Source organism: Bubalus bubalis, chromosome 7 (assembly GCF_019923935.1).
Source record: "Bubalus bubalis isolate 160015118507 breed Murrah chromosome 7, NDDB_SH_1, whole genome shotgun sequence".
NCBI classification, from domain to species: domain Eukaryota; kingdom Metazoa; phylum Chordata; class Mammalia; order Artiodactyla; family Bovidae; genus Bubalus; species Bubalus bubalis.
In genome coordinates, this window is record NC_059163.1 from 80,369,158 (window position 1) to 80,376,255 (window position 7,098).

The 7,098-nt window shown below is 39.6% G+C and overlaps 1 long non-coding RNA gene across 1 annotated transcript; it reads right to left on the reverse strand.

The window, feature by feature from the left end:
* Positions 1 to 521: 521 nt before the first annotated feature.
* LOC123334469 lies at positions 522 to 3,249 on the reverse strand. Its single transcript, XR_006552351.2, has 2 exons — positions 2,838 to 3,249; positions 522 to 2,651 (listed from the first exon to the last, which is right to left on the reverse strand). It is a non-coding gene; the product is annotated as an uncharacterized LOC123334469 (long non-coding RNA).
* Positions 3,250 to 7,098: the final 3,849 nt, after the last annotated feature.

Here is a 7,098-nt window from a genome sequence, read left to right on the forward strand (position 1 = left end):
GAAAATATAAAGGGAAAGAAATCCTAACATACCACTACAAAATATCAAAAATTCACAAAGGTAACAAAAGAGGAAAAGGGAAACAAGAAACAACAAAACATCCAGGAAACAATAAGATGGTATATTGATTGGTAAATTACTATAAACACAAATATATTATGTTTTGACTAAAATTTCTAGTCAAAACTCAGAGTGGCTGGATACATAAAAAAAGATCAAACTACACTCTGCCTTTCAGACTCACTTCAGTGTTAAAAACACAAATAGGCTCAAAGTGAAGCTTTAGAACAAAATATTCCAAACACATGGAAACCAAAAGAAAGCAGTGGTAGCTAGAACTAGGTCAGACAAAACAGATTTTAAGACAAAAGCTGCAACAAGAAAAAAATAAGGTCATTATATAATGATAATATTGTCAATTCATCAAGAAGACAATCGTAAATAAATATGCACCAACAGTGGAAGACCTTAAAGTGTTAAGCAAATGCTAACAGATTTGAATAGAAAAGTAGACAATAGAAAAAAATAAGTGTAGCAATCTTTAATATTTGACTTTCAACAATGAATAGACCATCCAGAAAGAAAATCAGTAAGGAGTACTGAACTTGAATTTACACCAGATGTGCTTAACAGACAAAAACAGAACAGTCCCTGCAAGAGCAGCAGAATACATATTCTTCTCAACTGCCCACTGAACATTATCCAGGACAGGTTATATTATGGGTCACTATACAAATCTCAGCAAACTTAAGACTGATATCATACTAAGTATTTTTAGTGATTCAGTTACACACACACATATATACACACACACATTCTTTAATATTCTTTTCTATTATGGTTTATCATGGGATTTTGAAAAATGTCTATTTTTATTTATTTCGTGTGCTGGGTCTGGTTGTGGCATGTGGAATCTTTAGCTGTGGCACATGAACTCTCAGTTGCAGCAGGTAGGATCTGGTTCCCACACCAGGTATTGGACACAGGCCCCCTGCATTGGGGGCATGGAGTCTTAGTCACTGTACCACCAGGGAAGCTCCTATCACTGCATATTGAATATAGTTCCCTGTGGTCTACAGCTGGACCTTGCTGTTTACCCATTTCATATATAGAATCTTACATCTGCTAACCCCAGCCTCCCACTCCATCCCTCCCTCAACCCCTCCCCCTTGACAACCACCAGTCAGTTCTCTATGTCTGTGATTCTGTTTGTTTCATAGATAGGTTCATTTGAGGTTAATTGCGTCATGTTTTAGATTCTGCACAAAGTGATAATGTAAGTTATTTGTCTTTCTATTTACATCACTTATATACTAAGTATTGTTTCAATCACAATGGTAAGAAACCAGAAATGAACAAGAGAACAGAGTCTGGAAATTTTACAAGTATGTGGAAATTAAGCAACACAATTTCTAAATAATCAATGAGCCAAAGAAAAAATTAAAAGTAAAAAACCGAGTCATGAAGAAAATATTTAAAACAATCTAAGCAGACCAAATTATTAAAGAGATTGAATCAGTTCTCAAAAACCTCCCAGCAAAAAAATACCAGAACTAGATGGCTTCACTGGTAAATTCTACCAAATTTTAAAAGAAGAATACTATTTATTTAAATTGGATAAATCTTATAATCTATTTTTTGGATGATACACTTTACATTTTATAAATATAGAAACAGAATGATATAAAATAAGCTAGAGCTATTGGTTCTGAATCTGATATCTCTGAAATTATTTACCATTTGACTTGAGCTATATTTCAGAAACAATACAACTGAGCATACATTAATATGATTCTTATAAACTCTTGAAAATATGAAGACGTGATAAAGCAGAGTATGTCTGTTGCATGAGTGTAGAGTATAATAGAAACTTAAAGAGCAAGTCTTAGCTGATTACAACTTGAAAAGCTAGTATCTTTATTAAACAAATGTGAAGGTGTTCATTTTCCAAAGCAAACTAGAGGCAAAAGAAAACTAGGGGAAAAATTGGAGTTTCCAGATTTATCACAATGGTTTATGCACATTTCTCAGTGAATCACACCAAACCTTTACCAAAGGTAAAATATACGAACTTCATAGCAAAGGAATCTTACAGAACGCACCTGAACCAGTGAACCTCAGGTGTAATAGGACAAATGATAATCACAGGACTGAAGGACACAAGACACATTGTCACTGCTGTGGTATTCTGGGTGAAAATACAGAAGAAAATCATAATCTGAAACTACCATGAAAAAAATGTCAGTTTTACAAATTTCAGTCTACATACACCTCCCATGTTCTCTGATTCTAATACTGTATTTAAATAATCTTTCTTATCAACATACAGAGAAAAATACCTCCTAATTACTTTTCTTTCCCAGAAATTTGATTTATCTGGACCACTAATGCCATCCCATTTAAAAGTGCATTTTCTTAATCCTGTTGTGGTAAGTTGACATTGCATTCAGATGTACAGTAGCCATTCCACTTTCCCTTCTTCACTAGTATCTCAACATCTGAAATTATCCCATAGGGAATTTTGGATATTAATGCCTTCTCATGTTGCTCTTTCACCAAAGGAATAATTTCGATAGTTGAGGGTCACCACTTCATGGTAAGAATGCTCCATGCTCTGTGGGGAGCCTGGATGCAGATAATGGGGAAAGACTCTGAAACACAGGGGAGAAGTAAAGACCTGAGTTTGACTATCGTAGGAAGGGGAAAAAAAGTAGTGGAAAATAGCCTTGCTAGACAGAAACATCAGAAGTAGAAAATGAAAGGCTTACAGGTTCTCAATCCATGACATTTCAGGAGGAAAAGCAGACACAGCCGCTGACCCAGGACAGGACATTTACCTGAGAAGCTGCCGTTTTCTCCTTTTCTTCCCGCTCTGAGCTGTTTTCTCATCGATGTTATGCTGAGAACCACATCAGTATCTTGAGAATGACTTCAATGGCATCCACACAGCTCCTGCATCTGTTCCTACAGCACCCACAGGCAAAAGAACCCAGAAACGCCAGCCTTTTGAAAAAGATTCAGGAACAATGAGCTCCTGCATGGAGCTCATTTCTGGAGGTTTTTTCTCACAGAAAAAACTGTGAGGTTTTTCTTTCCTGTCTGCACGTGCTCTCCCCTCACACAGTGTGCCCCCAGACTGCTACAGCGTAGAGTAAGCGGGCTACACCGCCCTGCCCGTCTCATCCTATGTAGAGCAAACAACGATGCACTCCCCAAACGGAAAAGGACTGAAGACTGGAAGCAACTCTCACCCATGTACCCCGAAGGCCTCATACTTAAACTGGGCCTAACTTAGAATCACCTGGTGTTGAAACAACGCAGATGCTCCCACTGTGATCAATAGACTCTGTGGGGAGGGCACAGGTGTTATTGCTAAACCCTCATCATGGAATGCTAATGGGAAACTGCGTGGGAACCACACAGCAAACATTTCTTTCAAAGGTTTGAAGTCACACAAATTTTGCGGAAATCAGGGCCCCAGTCTAACTATGATTCTCCTGTGGAGTTCATGAAATGGCATATTTAACAAGTTTTTTGTTTGTGCTGATGTGACTTCCTCAGACCTGTATTCAGTAGCACTGAGCTAGAGCTATCAGGCATAGCACACCTGAGACCAGTGAGTAGCATGAAGGTTTGGGCTAAGAACTTCCAGAAGTGCAAGTTCCCTGAGCCTGATTCCTAGGGGCTGAGCCCCTCCTGCATACGTGTGGCCTTGTTGTTGCCTAGTGGGGATGCTCCCAGGTTGGTGGAAATCACATGGTGGGTTTAGGGTATGTGAGGGATCGCCCACAGAAATCTACTCCAAAGTACCCTACATCCTTTAGCCCCCTCTCCTCTCAGGGCCCACTTGACCCCCAGGACTACTCGGGAGTGAGGCATGACCACCTGTCCTCAAGTGAACTGAGACTCCATACCCCTAAAGATCAAGAGTATGATGTTGTTTGCATCACAGATTCATCTGAAAATAAACAAAAGGCAGCAATGGAGGGTGGATTAACATTTTGTGTTGGGAATGAACAGAAGCCTTTGAAAAGGATGCCATGAATGCATATTTGATGATTCACAAAGGAAGCTGTGATCTCTCTTTAAAAAAGCACATTACAACTGAATCAACAGATCAGGATTTTTTGTTTATTGTGTGTCTACATGTTTGTGTTATAAATTGCGGTGCCACAATTTGTTGTCCCCACCCACTTTACATATTTATATTACTCCAGACCTTTAAAGCACATTGATTTAGGTAAAAATTAGAGAAAATCATATCTACTTTTCAAATATTCTTTGAGAATATTGAATCTTTTAAAATTTTTATGTATTAATTAAAAATCTAATACGGTTTTTAAAGGTTATTTTCCATGTACAGCTGTTATAAAATATTGGCCATTTTTCCCATGTTGTACAATATTTTACATTCTTGAGTCTATATTACACCCAATGGTTTGTACCTCCCACTCCCCAACCCCTGTATTTCCCTTCCCACCTCCCCGGTGGTAACCGCTAGTTTGTTCTCTGTATCTGTGAGTTTTCTTCTTTTTTATTATATTCACTCATTTGTTGTAATTTTTGTATTCCACATAGGATGGGATGTTGGAAACGGAAGCAGCTTTTTTAGTGCTTTTGTGGCAGCCTCAGGATAATCTGCCTTAACTTTAATTCAGAATGTATGGAGATTTGAAGTTGTCTCAAACATACTTTTAAGACCACCATTATGTGAGATCTCAGGTAGCTGATCCTCTCCTAGCACAGAAAAAGTCAGTTACCTGTGCATGTGTCCTCAGTGGCTCAGTTGTGTCCAACTCTGTGACCCCATGAACTGTAGCCCACCAGGCTCCTCTATCCATGGAATTTTCCAGGCAAGAATACTAGAGTGGGTTGCCGTGTCTTCCTCCAGTGAATCTTCCTGACCCATTGAACCTGCATCTCTTGCATTGCCAGGCAGATTCTTTACCACTGCACCACCTGGGAAAGCCCCAATTTGCCTGGTTTATTCACAAATGGGTCACAGTTCCATTCCTTCCCAGTCCAAGGGTATTTTGTGATTGGGAAGTAATGTTCAAATTCTTTTGAAAGCTGAGATACGTGATCATGCACCAGCTCAGAGAAAGAAGGCCTTGGCTCAGTCTCTTTCAAATCACTGCTAATGTTTGAAACATGTCAAAAATCCCAGTGTTCATTTGTTGCTTCCATAATTCCAGTTTGGCTTTGAATACAGCCACTTTATCTGCTGACTTGAACAGTTCTCCTCTGAATTGACAGACTGAGTTTGCTGAGCAGGGTATATGTAATACAATTAAGCAAGTTTTGCAACCCATTCTGTGTCCCTGAACCATGCTGCCAGTGGTGACTGTTTTTCTGAAAGAAATCTCTGGAGCAGCTCTTATAGTGATCTACCTTTAGAAAGCCATCTCATTACTGTGTATAAGAGCAGATGTGTGTGCTCTGTGTCCATTTCCTCATAGAGCTGCAAAACGTTGCAAAGTTTTGCAACACACCCTGCAAAACATTTTTTGTCCAAAAAATGGACAAAAATATTTTGGCAAGCTGGCATTTGTCTATGGATCACGCATTATGTAGACTCACATTCAGAAGCAACCTCTTTGACCCAAGTAATGAAACCAGAAGGCTGTCCAGTCATGGCAGCCACTGTCTGTACATCATACCAACACAAAATGACCAATTCAGTTTTCCTGAAGTGTAATCATTCAAAGACTTAAATAGTTCCACGGATGTGGTGTTGGTTGGCAACAAAAGTGCACATAACATACCCTCATGCACATCCTCCTGAAAATAAATCGCACTGAAACAAGAATTGTTGCCTTGTCAGCATTGATAGACTCTTCAACCTGGATTGTGTGCCATGGTGATGCATGCATTAATCCTTGCTAACAGTTGTGCCTCAACATTCTCTGCTATTTTACCAATTCTTCTAGCTTTGGTGCTAGTTGAAAGAGGAACATGTACTACCTTTTGAAATGTAGCCTCTCTTAAAAGCTCGTGACAAATGTCCTCAGGATTAACTCCTCACCAGTAGTAAATGGCTTATTAGCTTTAGCAATGTGGTTAGCCGATAAGAATGATGCTTTCAGTGCAGACAGATTTGATGAAGTGGTGGCCTTCAATAGTCGCTTCTGTTCTTCACATTCACATTTTTCTTTTGAAAAACTCCAAGGGCTTGTTTTTTAAGGCAGGGTGTTTGGTCCCCATGTGGTGAAGCAGTTTTGAAGGTTTTATGGTTTTGACGGATAGCTAGTCTCCACATATTATATTAAGCAGGCTTGGGCAATGTGAATCACCTGTTGCAATAAACCTGGAACTTAAGTAGGACTTGGTATTTTCTTTCAAATGCAGTTTTCTTTTTGTTGGCACTCTTAGCGTCTTTTTCTGTTGCATCATTGGGTCTTTTCCCCTTTTCAAAGCAGCTCCCCAGTGGTGTTTGTTTCCCACTTATTTTTGCTAGGGTTAACTTGTCAGCTTACCAAAATGTGAGCGAGACAAGTGCACAGTGTGGGAAAGAGGCACAGATGGAAGCAGTAAATAAAATAATAGGAGGGCCAAATGCAGACCAAAATGCGATTCTGACTTAAAGCCTGCCACCAAATGCAGCTTAATTGTCACTTGCCACTCATGGATAGGATTATGGTCTCTGTGCAGTCAAACGTCTCTGCTAATGATAATCTGTATTTGCAGCCACTGTCCAGTACTAATATTACCACCTCAGCTCCACCTCAGATCAGGCATTAGATTCTCACAAGCAGTGTGGAACTTAGAACCATTGCATGTAGCGTTCACAGTAGGGTTCATGCTCCTATGAGACTCTAAAGTCACCACTGATCTGACAGGAACAAGCACTCAGGCAATAATCTGAGTGATGGGGAGCAGCTGTAAATACAGATGAAGCTTTACTGGCTCACCTGCCACTCACTTCCTGCTGTGTGGCCTGATTCCTAACAGGCCATGGATCTGTACCAGTCAGTGGACTAGTGGTTAGGGATGGTTGCTCTACCCCATAGGTGATAATTCGAGTTAACACAATGACTTTGCATGCTATAGTTTACCTAGCGCACATTTTCCTCTTGTTAAAGTGATTGGAGCTCATGG